Consider the following 15,685-nt stretch of genomic DNA (forward strand, 5'->3'; position numbering starts at 1 on the left):
GTGGGAAGACCCACGCACATTATAGAGGGTAATCTGCCTTGTTCACTGTCTACTGATGTGAATTTTAATCATATATTTAAAAAAAATACCTTCAACATCTATTTTGTTCTTTGGTCAAACAACTGGGCACCATGACCTAGCCAAGTGAACACATGAAATTAACGATCACAGAGAGCCATGAGGATGTGTGGATATATAGAATGGATGAGAGGGAAAAAATATATACTCTAGAGCCATTCTGATATTTTTTACCTGAACAACTGACATAATTTAATACTTATTGAAATGTTAAATGCTAGGAGAAAAGAAGCTTTGTGAATTGAAACCAGGAGTTCGGTTTTGTATATGTGATATTTAATAGTCCTTTAGTACATGCAAGCAAATGTAGAGAAAGCAATCTGGAGTTCATGGAGAAGTTAAAAGCTGAAGGTAAGTATTTGGGAGTTGTCACTGTGCAGAGGGTATGTAAAGTTAGAAGACCAAATAAGATCTCTTAAGGGAGAAAGTGGAGGATAGAATACAAAGGATAAATCAAGAAAGAGCCCTACAAACACGTTAATTTTTATATGAATAAGAAAGGAGTAGAAACCAGCAAAAGCGATAGAGAAAGAGTGGTCAGTGAGAGGATATGTACCAAGAGCATAAGATGGTACAGAATTCAAGTGAAGAAAGTGTAGGAAGAGCACCTGCAAGAGCAGAAGGTGATTAACTATGTCAAATGCTGCTAAGAAGTAAGATGTGCACAGAGAATTTACCACTGGACATTTGGTAGAGCAGTGGAGATAAAAGCTAGATTGGGAAAGCTTCAAGAGTATATAGTAAAAAAAAAAAAAACGGTGGAGCTCCAACCCACCTTCAACTCACCACCATCACCATCATTGCCATCATTATGGAATACCTCTTGTTTCCTTAATATTTGCTTGGTGTTCAGGGGTTACAAGCTCATATGTCTGCAAGAGCCAGGCAACTGATGGAAATGAGTGAGCTGGCCAGGAAACAAGTGGCAGCTGATCCCACTGTAATTGCCTGATGGATTCTTTCTGCCTGCTGCACAGACAAAACCAGTTCACTGAGACTGGTATTGCAGCAAAGAAAACCTTTCATTAATGTGAGGCCAGCCATGTAGAACAACCAGGGTTATCGCTCCAGTCAATCTCCCCGAAGACTCAGAGTTTAGGGTTTTTCAAGGATAGTTTGGTGGGCAGGTTGGGAAGGGGTGGGTGCTGCTGATTGTTTGTGGATGCAATCATAGGAACGTAGAAAATAGTCCTCATGCACTGAGTTTGTTTCTAGATGGAAAACACAGGACAGGTGAAGTCATGAGTCTGGGTGGTGTCAGTCAGTTGCAAGAATGTAAAAGTCTGAAAGACATCTCAAAAGACCAATTTTAGGTTCTACAATAGTGTTGTTACCTACAGAAGCAATTGGGGAAGTCACAAATCTTGTGACCTCTGACCACATGACTCCTGAGCAATAAGGAATTAGAGAAACTATACCTACATTTTAGCAGAATTCACGTCCCTCCCATAATCTTAATCTTATGGCTTTTCATTAGTCTTACAAAAGCAGTTTCAGCCCCCAAACAACGAGGGAATTCGTTTTGGGGAGGGACTGTTATCATCCTTGCTTCAAAGTTAAACTATAAACTAAATTCCTCATATGGTTAGCTTGTCCTACACCTAGGGATGAGCAATGACAGCCAGCCTGTGAGGCTAGAAGCAAGACGAAATCAGTCACATTCAACTTCTCTCACTGTCATAATCTTCCCAAAAGCAGTTTCACCGGCGTCAAGGTTGGGGCAACAACAGGGAGAGGTGTACCTGTGGGGCATGGAGAGCACTGCTCTGTCTAAGAAGAAGCCCCTCCTAGGCTTTGGGCAATGAGGAACATGGTGCAGGACAGGTCTGTGTAACCAGACATTCTCGTTTGTCATGGAAACCAAAAACCCAGATTTGTAAGTGAAGCTTCCTAATGTTTAAATGTTTATAAGCTATAGAGGGCTAAGGCAGGAGAATTACTTGAAACCAGGAGTCCAAGACCAGCCTGGGCAACATATAAATACCCTATCTCTAAGAAAAATGCTAAAAGTAAATAAATAAATAAATGTTTATAAATTATTTCCAAATATCTTTGAAAGCACTGTGTGGGCCAATACCTCAGGGCAGACAAACTTGCCTGCAGACCAAACCCAACCCAAGGGCCACCCACCAGTTTGCCATTTCAGACATAAAATTGAACTGTTTCCTTAGAAAATGTGTAATCTACTTGGAGCAATCATAAGCTAGGTACTATAATTCCAGGGAAAAACTGAACATATCCCATTATCAGTTGAACTGTGTCCCCCTGAAAAAGATAGATTGAAGTCCTCCCCCTCTGAATCTGACTTTATTCAGAAACAGACTTGTGGTAGATATAGTTATTTAAGACGAGGTTATACTAGAGTAGGGCAGGTCCCTAATCCAATATGATCTTATAAAAATGTGCTTATAAAAAAACAACCTGTGGGCCAGGCACGGTGGCTCACGCCTCTAATCCCAGCACTTTGGGAGGCCGAGGCAGGCGGATCACGAGGTCAGGAGATCGAGACCATCCTGGCTAACACAGCAAAACACCGTCTCTACTAAAAATACAAAAAAAAGTTAGCTGGGCATGGTGGCAGCGACCTGTAGTCCCAGCTGCTCAGGAGGCTGAGGCAGGAGAATGGCATGAACCTGGGAGGCAGAGCTTGCAGTGAGCTGAGATCGTGCCACTGCACTCCAGCCTGGGTGACAGAGCAAGATTCCATCTTAAAAAAAAAAACAAAAAAAAACAAAAAAAAAACACCTGTGAATAGACAAGAACACACAAGGAGCGTTCCACGTGAAAATGAAGGCAGAGAATGGAGTTATGTAGCCACAAGCCAAAGAATACCAAGCATTGCCTGCAAACCACCAGAAACTAGAAAAAGACAAGGAAAGACTCCCCCTACAGGTTTCAGAGGGAGTACGGCCAGGCTGACGCCTTGATTTTGGATTTCTAGTTTCCAGAACTATAAAACAATTCATTTCTATTATTTCAACCCAGTCTGTGGTACTTTGTTAGAGTAGTCCTAGAAAACTAATACAGATCCCAGAAGAGATAAGAATACATCATTTATTCAACAAATTGTTCAGTGAACAAATACTTATTGAGCACTTTCTACACCACCTAGGCATTTATCTAAGTCTAGAGGATACATCAGCAAGGAAAAAAGACAACATGTTTCCCTCATGTAGCTTTCACATTCTAGTGAAAGGAGAAAGGCAAGCAACATAATAAATAAGTAAATTATACAGTGTGTTAGATTGTGGAGAGTGTTATGGGAAAAAAAGGGTCTGCCACAGTAGAGGGGCTGCAGTTTTCAGAAGGGCAGAGAGACAGAAGTCATCACTGAGAAAATGACAACTGAGCAAAGACCAAAAGGACATGAGGGAAGGATCCAGGGGCAGACAGGGAGAAGAGCATGCCAGGAAAAGGGAAGAGCAGTGCAAAGGCCCTGGGGCAGAAGGGTGCCCAGCATGATAGAGGAAGGGCAGAAGAGAGTGTGACTTGAACATGGTGAGAAAGAGGTAGGAAGCAGACATCTTCAAGGTCATAATTAAAGAAAGAATGAAGAAGGAGCTTCATTACAAAACTGCAGGCAGACTTAAGGCAAACCAGCAAGTATGATGAGGCACTCCAGGGCTAGAAATAAAAAGGCCACCAATGCTTGGCCACTATAACATCCTTAGGCCTGAAGGCACAAGAGGAGGGGTAGCTAGTGGAATCTAGAAAGAGCTTGCTGCAGCCAGGGCCCGGGGCCAGTGGCTGTGTCTTTGATAGAGGAACATAGCTATGGCCTAGCCAAGGTCACGAAAGTAAAGGGGCCAGCAGAATAAATACTCCATCCTCTCACCTTCCATCTTCCCATGACTGAATATAACTGGAAGCCAAAGAGTAAGAGAGCTTTGGGGGCACAGCACAGGGTAGAGAAGAATACAGAGTGGGTTCCAAAGGATGACTGAAGATTGACCAGCACAGGGAGATATGCAGGAGATGAAGTCAGAGAGGTAACAGGGGCCTGGGTATGCAGAGCTTGCTAGATCATTTTATGGATGGTGGCTTTCATTTGAGTGAAATGGCAACCACTGGAGAATTTTCGGTGGAAGAGTGATAAGACTTATGATTTGGAAGAATCACTCCAGCTGCTGTGTTGAGAATAGACTGCATGGAAAAGGACTAGAGTGAAGCAAGGAGACTGGCAGGAGGCTATTGCGGTAATGCAAGCAAAAGTGTGTCTGGACCAGAGAGTCGGCCTAAAGGAAAACAAAACTGAGGCAAACTTAATATAAGTAGAGAGTTTATTTGAGCCAAGTTTGAGGACTGCAACCCAGAATTACAGATTCAAGTTGCCCTGAATATGAGCTCAGATTAGCAACAATTACAGTTGGGTTTTTAAAGGAAAAGAAGCAGCAGTTCCTAAGTTATTTACCAAAATTTTACATATTTTAATAAATAACATAAGCTATTTATTGGCCATACATTGTTATTAAATTCCAGGAAAATGAAGATTATGGGTGAGGCAGCTAGTCAGGAATAAAATGCCTTTAATAATGGACCCAGGGCATGGGTGCAGGAGACATTACTGAAGTCCCATACTCATGTCTCTGAGCCTGATAAATTTTGCATATCTCACACAGCTCAGATTGTTCTGAGCTATTTTTCTTTTCTTAAAAATAATGTTAAACTAAATTTGGCCTAAGGATGCCTCCATATTTGATTTCTTATGTTACAAACTATAACCTAATTTAGTACATAAACTAACTGAAACTAACTTGGGTGTATACTTTTGTAACAAAAAGCTGAGTCTCAGCCAATCACAGCAGCAGAGCTTCAGTCAATTAAAGGTGGCCAACACGATCAAATAAGGCAAATACTGAGCTGTAACCAATCAAGCAGCCTCTGTACCTCGCTTCTGTTTTCTGTCCGTAAATGCTGCCTGCTCAAGTTGCAGCCTGGAGCTCTCTGAAACTGTTCCTGTTCTGGTGGGGGTGGGGCAAGGGTGGGGGGTGCCCAATTTGTGAATCATTCTTTGCTCAATTAAATGCTGTTAAGTTTAATTTTTCTAAAATTTTTTTCTTTTAACAGTAGAAGCAGTGGAGGTGATGGGAAGTGGTGAGATTCTGGTTTATTTTGTAGGTTGAAGCAGAATTAACTGTTGCATGAGATGTGGGGTATGAGAGAAGGCCTGAGCACCTAGAAGGACCGGGGGTGCCATGAACTGACAGAGGTTGTGTAATAGTGTGATATAAGAAGAAATACATGGTGGGCATGGTGGCTCATGCCTGTAATCCCAGCACCTTGGCCACCAGTGCGGGACCATTGCTGAGCTCAGGAGTTCGAGACCAACCTGGTCAATATAGTGAGACCTCATCTCAAAAAAAAAAAAAAAAAAAGAAGAAGAAGAAGAAGAAGAGGAAATACATATTTGGTGTCTGTCCCTGGTTGTTGAGACAGAGCTCCTGAAACTTTTATGATTTCCTAAGTGACAAGATCACCTGAGGCAGAGCTCCTAAATCCCTTGGAATTTCCTGGAGGACAAGAGCATCTTTTGTTCTAAAGGTCACTCTTGGTGGACTCCTTAATAGCCTCATGATGGGGGCTGGTAGCCAGGGGAGTCAACCATGTGATTACATTGGAACTTTCCAGCCCGCATGCCCTGACCTCTGGGGAAGAGAGGGGGTGCTAAAGATGAGCTAATCACCAATGGTCAATGATTTAATCAGTCATGCTACATAATGAAGCCTCTATAAAACCCCAAAAGGACAGGGTTCAGAGAGCTTCCTGGCTGATGAATCAGTAGAGTTGCTGAGAGGGTGGCGCACCTGGAGAGGGCATGGCACTCTGTGCCCCTTCCCACATACCTTACGTTATGCCTCTCTTCCATCTGGCATTCATCCATATCCTTTGTAATGTCCTTTATAATAAATGGGTAAATGTAAGTCAGGTGTTAGTCTGAGTTCGGTGGGATGCTCTAACAAATTAATCAAACACAAAGAAGGGATCATGGCAACCCTTAATTTACAGCTAACTGGTCAGAAGTTCAGATCACAACCAGGGACTTGTGGCTGACACCTGAAGTGGAGGGCAATTTTGTGGGACTGGGCTCCTAAACTGTGGGATCTGACACTATCTTTAGGTAGATAGTGTCATAACTGAACTGTATTATAGGACACCCAGTTGGTGTCTGCTGGAGAATTGCTTGGTATCTGAGGAAAAAAAAGATACATTTTGGTGAGAAGCAATAAAGTATTCTCTACGCTGTGTTGAGTGTTGTATGGTGTGTGACAGTAGGAATAACAGCTTGTTTTTCCTATTGTTACCATTGGCACTGGATCTATTTCATATGGGGGTCAGGAGGAGGCCTGCCAGGAGAGCAAGCTTGGCTGAGTGGGCAGGTGAGACGGAACTGTTCACAAGTCTGGTTAGGGAAAAGTCTCTATGGAAAATACAAACTTGGGAATCATCAGTAAATAAATATATATTTGATATGAAAATGAAGTTAGCACTTCTCAATGGGAAAAGCAAAGTTTTCTGGAGGAGGTGGCATGTGATTGGGGACATTGAAATATGGATTTTCATAGAAATAGGTGGCAAGACAATTCCAGATTAAGAAAGAGCCATTATCAATGCTAGGATTCTCATTGAGGCTAGTTTAGGGAACACTTTTTCAGTCTGAATGAGCAGAAGACTGATTTTGGAGGGAGCCAGCGGCAGAAATATGAGCAGAATATCAGCCTTGTAACTTCCTGTACACACATGCATCTATCTACGAATTCATCAGACACCATTGGTTACCTTAAAAACTGTGTTTGTTGTGGACATTAACAACAACAGTCATAAACGTGTATTGAGCCCTTATCATGTGCTCATGTGAAAATTCCTCACTTAATATTCACCCCCAACTAAAAATAAGGAAAGTAAGAGTCAGTGATTTGCTCCAGCTCTGTCTGCTGGCAGGATTGGAACCAAGGCAGTGTGACCCCAGGACCTTTGCCTTACCACTCAGCTCTACTTCTTTGTCAGAAAAACCAAACCAGGCATCTGTGGTGGTGGAGCCCGGCAGCTGTCGGAAATATAGACTACTAAGTCTTGGGCAAGGCATTCTCCCGACTTTCTTCTGTATGAGATGTGAAACATGCCCTCTCCAGGGGTCAACTGAGGAACTGGTAGTGGTAGGTCCAGGAAAGAAGGTAGGGCTCGCCGGGCGCGGTGGCTCAAGCCTGTAATCCGAGCACTTTGGGAGGCCCAGACGGGTGGATCACGAGGTCAGGAGATCGAGACCATCCTGGTGAACATGGTGAAACCCCGTCTCTACTAAAAAATACAAAAAACTAGCCGTGCGAGGTGGCGGCGCCTGTAGTCCCAGCTACTCGGGAGGCTGAGGCAGGAGAATGGCGTGAACCCGGGAGGCGGAGCTTGCAGTGAGCTGAGATCCGGCCACTGCAACTCCAGCCCGGGAGACAGAGCGAGACTCCATCTCAAAAAAAAAAAAAAAAAAAAAAAAAAAAGAAGGTAGGGCTGCTGACCAGGGCTTAGGTTACCAAGCTGCTGACTCTGATTCACCTGGGAAAACTGACTGGCATTTAAAGCATCCACTCCCCATTTTGTGTCTCCTACAGGCAAACCTGGGGTCAAGGACAGAAAACCAAAGCATCGCCCTGGAAGGTTAGCACTGAAAGTGCCCTTGAATAGTAATGTGTCTATTCCTCTACTCCTTACCTCCTTCAAACCTATTTAGGACCATAGTGGCTATGTCCCTTGTCCTACATTTTCTTGGAAGTTTTGTGACAAATCCTATACTAGAACTCAAATATGAGGACTTTCATGTTCACTGTGCTTCCACAAAAGATGCTAACATGAATTAGTTCCTGTTTTGAAAGGAATAGTATCAACAACAAAAAGGACGTCCACTCAGAGACCCCATCCGAAGGTCACCAACATCAAAGACCAAAGGTAGATAAATTCACAAAGATGGGGAGAAACCAGTGCAAAGAGGCTGAAAATTCCAAAAACCAGAATACCTCTTCTCCTCCAAATGATCACAACTCCTCACCAGCAAGGGAACAAAACTGGATGGAGAATGAGTTTGACGAATTGACAGAAGTAGGCTTCAGAAGGTGGGTAATAACAAACTCCTCTGAGCTAAAGGAGCATGTTCTAGCCCAATGCAAGGAAGCTAAGAAACTTGAAAAAAGGTTAGACAAATCGCTAACTAGAATAACCAGTTTAGAGAAGAACATAAATGACCTGATAGAGCTGAAAAACACATGAATTAGTTCCTGTTTTAAAATTAGGTTTCCTGGTGAGCAGGCTGGAATAGAATCGTGTGTGTGTGTGCATGCGTGTGTGTGTGTGTGTCTGTGTGTGTGTGCACGCGCGCACGCCAAGTTCATGATCCAAGCCCAGGACTGACACTCCCTACCACTCCCAGGGAAAGGAATTTCTTCTCAGCTCAGCTTGTCTTTCAGGAAAATTTAGATTTTAGGCATCTGACCCAGTAAATGGGATAGGAAGGAGAAGCTCTTACCATCCAGTGAGTCCTGCTTAGGTGTCTTTCCTGGAGAAACACTCACACCTGTGTAGCAAGAGGCCTACGCAAGGAAGCCTACAGCAGCATCACAAGAAATAGTGAGGAGTGGAAGGAACTCAAATGCCCATCAATACAGGAGTGATTACCCAGCGGTTAAAATGAATGAAGTGGGTCTTCATAGAGTCAAAGAAAGATCCCTAAGATATTACGCACAAAGAAGGAGAAGAAAAAACGTTGGCAATACAATGCATACAATATGATCCCATTTGTGAAAAAGAAAAAACATCCCAACCATATGTGTGTGTCTGTGTGTGTATGTAGAAAGAAGATCCTCTTGCCTGATGATTTCAATGGATTTAATAATTCCACAATTGTGCATTGAGTGCCCTCTTTGTGCTGGCCTTGTGCTCCATAAGGAAATCATCCAGCAGGGAGCAGGGTAGGCAACATCATTGCCCTCCAGTAGCTGGATAAGGGAGGGATAAATCATGCCTGAGCCAGAAGAGCATGCCCGACCCCCCAGAGCCTTAAGCAACCCCATACCTCACCCCTCAGAATCAGAGCGTCAGCCCAGGAGAGTAACCACAACCCCAGCATTCAAGTCTATGTATCACCAAGCCCCTTGTGGATCCGGAGACTGTCTCACCAGAGCAGCTGCACTCCTGGTGCCTGAGCAGATGTGGTGCTCTACCCCCTAGGGAAACAGTCTTGGCTGTGTTATTTCACCCTACCCTATGGGCTGAGCAACTGCAGAGCTCTATCTTCTTGGATGTGAACCAGCCCTCTGGAGTCTGAGCTCCTGAGGTGTTGCACCTCCCCAAGGTGTTGAGCTATCATTGCACTGCACCTCACCTTCTAGAGCCCAAGCCACAACTGTGCCCCTCCATTCCTAGGAATTCTCCGCCACTGTACCTGGACTCACACACCCTAGGCCACTGTTGTGTTCCACCTCTCCCGAGTCCAGAGTCACCATGATGTGCTACTTCCTCTCCTGATGCCTGAGTTGCCACTGTACTCTGTTGGTTCTAGGCCCAAGTTTCTGGAACACTCCTTCCTCCCCAGAGCCATACCAGAGCTGTGCCCTGGCCCCCAGCATCAGAGTCACAGCTATATACCTGACCCCTGGGCCCAACCTACTGGGAAGTGCCTCAGAGTAACAGTCCTCTGTTTAGTGGGAGAGCTTCATTCACTTGTCACAGAGAGTGAACCTGCAGCCACATTACTGGTTCTACAGTAGTACAACAAGACATTGAAGCCAGGACCCAAACTCCACAGCTACTCCAAGCAGCTGTGCTCTGGAACACAGCACCACTGTGGCTACCTGTGGCCTGTGTCAGTCCCAACACCAAGAGGGATCCCCTCAGCTACTTCTTCCCACTGTGGGGGAAAAAAAATCAAGAGGACCCCCCTAAAGACTTTTCCACTGAGAGCTCTAACAACCTACCCTGCCACCACTGCTGCTAGAAACTCCTGTAGCCTTAGCCACTGAATCAGCTGCAACTATCAATTATGTCAATCACAACTGAAAAAACCGCATGGAGACTGCTCTACTGCACCCACCTGGAACCAGAGCCAACACACTCTGACCAACCTAGGACTCATATGCCAGCGAAAATCTTTCCCTATGAAAGCTACTCTAAAATTGGAGATGACTATTTCATCAGAGGCACAGACATCAACACAGGGACACAAGAAGCATGGAAAAGAAGAAAATATGACACCATCAAAGCAGTATAATTCTCCAGTAACTGACCCTAAAGAAATTAAACTTCACAAATTTCCTGAAAAATAATCAAAATAATGATCTTAAGGAAACTCAGTGAGATACAATAGAATACAGATAGAAAATTCAATGAAACCAGGAGAACAACTCATGATCTGACTGACAAATTCGATAAAAAGATAGATATCATGTTAAAAGAATCAAACAGAAATCTTGGAGGTGAAGAATTCTTCACCTCCAAGATTTGAAATTAAAAAAATACAGTTGAGAGCTTCAACAGAATCAATCAAGCAGAAGAAAACGTCTCTGAACTTGAAGACAAGTCTCTTGCAATAACCTAGTTTGAAGAAAAAAAGGAAAAAATTGTAAAGAGTGAAGAAAGCCTACAGGATTTATGGGACACCATTAAATGAGCAAATGCTCACATTATGAACTTCAAAGGAAGAAAAGAGAAACACACACACAAAGTTTATTTAATGAAATAACTGCTGAAAGCTTCTTAAGTCTTGGGAGAGACATGGACATTCAGATCCATGAAGCTCAAAAGTCACCAAACAAATTTATTCCAAAGGCACATTTTTATTAAAATGTCAAAATAAAAGGCAGAATCCTAAAAGCATCAAGAGAAAAGCAGCAAGTGACATAAAGCAAATCCCCATTGGACTATCAGTGAATATCTTAGCAGAAACTTTGAAAATCAGGAGAAAAATGGGATAATATATTGAAAGTACTGAAAGAAAAAAATGCCAGCCTGGAACACTATATCCAGAAAGTTATCCCTCAGAAATAAAAAAAGAAATACAGTATTCCCCATTTCATTACTATAATGATGGTATGTAAATCTTTCCAATTGCTAGTATGAAGATTCAAAGTTAAAATGGTCAAAATAACTACAGCTACAATAAATTACAAAGGAAGATACAATATAAAAAGATGTAAACTGTGACAGCAAAATTATAAAAGTCTTGGGTATTCATATGCAACTAAAGTTAAGTTGTTATCTGTTTAACATAGTCTATCACAACTATAAGATGTTTTAGGTAAGATCCATGGTAACCACAAAACAAAAAGGCACAACAGATACACAAATGAGAAAGAGAAAGAAATCAAAACTTAACACTACAGAAAATCACCAAATCACTAAGATAGACAATAAGAGAGGAAAAAAGAAACAAAGGATGTACAAAACAACCAGAAAACAATTAACAAAATGGCAGGAGTAAGTCCTTATTTATCAATAATAACTTTGAATGTAAACAAATTAAACATTGCAATCAAAAGAGACAAGCTGGATGTGGTGGCACAAATCCCTAATTCCAGCTACTCAAGAGAATGAGGTGAGAAGATTCCTTGAGCACAGAAGCTTGAGACCAGCCTGGACAACATAGTAAGACCCCCATCTCAAGAAAAAATATGACACTGAGTGGCCGACATAGAGTGGGTAAAAAAAAAAGATCCAACTATATGCTGTCTGCAAGAGACCTATTTTAACTGTAGAGACATACATAAACTGAAAGTAAAGGAATGACAGAAGATATTCCACAGAAATAGCAACCAAAAGAGAGAGAGCTTGCTAGGCTTATATCAGATAAAGTAGACTGTAAGTCAAAAACTGTTACAAAAAACCAAAGATCATTATTAAATGAGAAAGGAGTCAATTCATCAAGAGGGCATAACAATTATAAATATATATTCACGTACCATTGGTACACCTAAATATATAAAGCAAGTATTAATGGACATGAAGAAAGAAATAGATAGCAATACAATAAAAGTAGGAAACTTTAATACCTCACTTTCAATAATAGATAGTCAACCAGACAGAAAATTAACCAGAAAATACTGGACTTGAACTGCACATGAGACCAAAATGGACCTAATAGACATATAAAACTTTCCATCCTAACAACAGGAGAATATACATTCTTCTCTAGTGCACATGAAACATTCTCCAGGATAGACCACATGCTAGGCCACAGAATAAGTCTTAACAAATTTAGGATGATTAAAATTATATCTAGTACTGCTTCTGATCAAAATGGTATGAAACTAGAAATCAATAACAGGAAGGGTCTTGAAAATTCGCGAATATGTGAAACTAATCAACATGCTCCTGAACAACCATAGGTTCAAAGAAAAAAACCAAAAGGGAAATTCAAAAATGTCTTTAACAAATGACAATGGGAACACAACATATCAAAATTTATGGAATGCAGCAGATGAAGTTCTAAGAGGGAAGTTTAGCAATAAATGCTTGTATTAAAAAAGAAGAAAGATTTCAAATAAATAGCCTTACATTATACCTCAATTATCCAGAAAAAGAAAAACAAACTAAAATCAAAGTTAGCCGAAGGAAAATTAATAATAAAATTCAGAATAGAAATAAGTCAAATAAAGAACAGAAAAATTATAGAAAAAAAAACCATAAGAGTTGGTTCTTTAAAAAAAAATAGATAAAATTGATAAAGCCCTAGGTAGACTAAGAAAAAAAAAGACTTAAAAAAAGAAAAGTAACAACATTACAGCGAATGCCTCAGAAATTCAAAGGATCATAGAGACTATTATGAATAGTTACATGCCAACAAATTGGTTAACTTAAAAGAAATCAATAAATTCCTAGAAATAAATAAACTACCAAGATTGAATTAGGAACAAATAGAGAGATTGAACATACCAATAACATATAAATTGATTGAAGAAGCAATTAAAAGCCTTTCAACAAAGAAAAGCCTAGGACCAAAATGCTTCACAGCTGAATTCTACCTAACAGTCAGATAAGAATTAATGTCGATACCTCTTAAACTCTTTCAACTAATTTTTAACAAGGGCACCAAGAGGACACGAGGAGGGAAGGATGGTCTCTTCAACAAATGGTGATGGGAAAACAAACTTTAACATGCAAAAAAACTGGAATTGGACCCTTATTTTACACCATACATAAAAATCAACTCAAAATGAATAAGAGACCAAAAAGTAAGATCTGAAACCATAAAATTTTAGAAGAGAACACATGGAAAAAGCCCCTTGACGTTGGTCTTGGCAATGAATTTTTGGATATCACACCAAAAGCTCAGGCTACAAAAGCAAAACTAAATAAATGGCACTACATCAAACTGAAAAGCTTCATTATAGTGAAGGAAATAATCAACAAAATGAAAAGGCAACCTATGGACTGGGAAAAAATATTTGCAAACTGTGTGCCTGATAAGGGGTTAACATCCAAAATTTATGAAGAACTCTTATAACTAAACAGCAAAAAACAAATAACTTGATTAAAAAATAGACAAAGGGTATGAACAGACATTTCTCTAAAGAAGACATAAAAATGGCCAAAATGTATATTAAGAGGTACTCAACATCACTAACCATAAGGGAAATGCAAATTAAAACCACTATGAGATACCACCTCACACCTGTTAGAATGGCTATTACCAAAAAGATAAGAGACAATAAATGTTGGTAAGAGTGTCAAGAAAAGGTAAACCTAGTATACTATTGTTGGGAACGTAGATTAGTAGAGCCATTATGGAACACAGTATGGAGGTTTCTAAAGAAATTAAAAATAAAATTTCCATATAACTCAGTCACCCTTCTTCTGGGTATATATGCAAAGAAAATGAAATTACCACTTCCACTGCTGAGTGTGTTAGCTCATGTCTGTAATCCTAGCACTTTGGGAGGCTAAGGCAGGAGGATCACTTGAGCCCAGAAGTTCAAAACCAGCCTGGGAAACATAACAAGACCCTCTCTATATAAAAAATAAAAAATTAGCCAGGTGTGGTGATGCCTGCTTGTAGTCCCAACTATTCTGGAGGCTGAGGCAGAAGGATCAACTTGAATCCAGGAGTTTGAGTCTGCAGTGAGCTATGATCACACCAGCCTAGGCAACAGAGCAAGACGCTGTCTGAAAAAACAAAAAACAAAAAAGAAGTAGCCACCTCATAAAAATATTCACACCCACATGTTCATTGCAGCCTTATTCACAGCACCTCAGATAAACAACCTAAGTGTCCATCAATGGACAAATGGATATAGAAAATGTAAATATATATGTATATGAATATTATTCAGTCTGAGGAAAGAAGGGATTATTCTGCTATTTGCCACAACATAGATGGATCAGGAGGACATTTTGATAAGTGAAATAAACCAGACACACAAAGAAAAAAATTGTGTGATCTTACTTATATGTGGAAACTAAAAAAAAAAAAAAAAAAAAAAAAAAAAAAAAAGGCCAAATATACAGACCTGAAGAATCAACACTGTCATTGGTCTCAGTGGATACCATGGGGAGAGGTATGGGGAGATGTCAAAGGACACAAAGTAGCCCATGTACAGAATGAACAAGTCTAGAGAGCTCATGTACAACATGACTGTAGTAATAAAATAAAAGTAATATTGTATTCGGATTTTTTGTTAAATAGATTTTAGCTGCTCTTATCACACATACACAAAGAATAACTATATGAAATGATAGATATGTTAAGCTGCCTATAGTAACCATTTTACTATCTGTATATATCCCATAAAATCATGCTGTAAACCTCAAATATATGCAATAAAATGTATTTTTTTAAAAATACGAAAAAAAGAGGAGATGAAGAAGGCAAAAGAAAAAGAAGAGCAGAAATTCTAATGTAAGTAGGGTGTATCGGGGTGCTCTTGGAAGAGAGGTCCAAGGTGTCTCCTAGGCTGTTATACTCTTGACCTAACTTGAGAGATGGTCCCTCATCCTGAGCATCACAGCAGATACCAGATCTCAGTGCCAAACACAATCTCCATAGCAACTCGGAAGGAAGAAGAAAAATCAAGAAGCATTTTCTGTAACAGGCATATTCCAGTAACTGAAGGTCCCTCAACTCCCCAGTTTCTTGATGGCCTTCGTAGAGCACTGCCTGTAGCTGATTATAGCACCCTGGGGAAAGTAACTTTATACTACCAGTATCTTCTTCTGGAACAGACTGTCATGCAGGAGTTGCACCATCTGCATGAATGTGGCCACCTTCCAAGTATGACCTCTGCACTCTCACCTGCCTGATGAAGTGCCTCCATTCACCCAGCAATCTGTTCAGGGGGCCCCCACTCTTGCTGGGAGCCTTGGGTAATAGCAGAGGAAGCCTCTTCTCTTCTTGAAGGTGACACACTTCTTTTCATCCAGTCTAGCCGAGAGCAGACTGAAGAGTTACATGGATTACATGGAATAACATACCCTTCCCCCACAGCACTTCCCGGTCCTTGGGCTTGTCTTCCGCAGGGTGGAGAAATCAGCCAGACAAGCTACTATCCAAGAGGGTAACAGAAATCTTACCAATACTTGCATGTGTTTGTACCTCTCAGTGGTCAATTTGGGCATTAGATTTGTGGTCAGAAGA

The sequence above is a fragment of the Macaca mulatta genome, chromosome 6, assembly GCF_049350105.2.
Source record: "Macaca mulatta isolate MMU2019108-1 chromosome 6, T2T-MMU8v2.0, whole genome shotgun sequence".
Taxonomy (NCBI): domain Eukaryota; kingdom Metazoa; phylum Chordata; class Mammalia; order Primates; family Cercopithecidae; genus Macaca; species Macaca mulatta.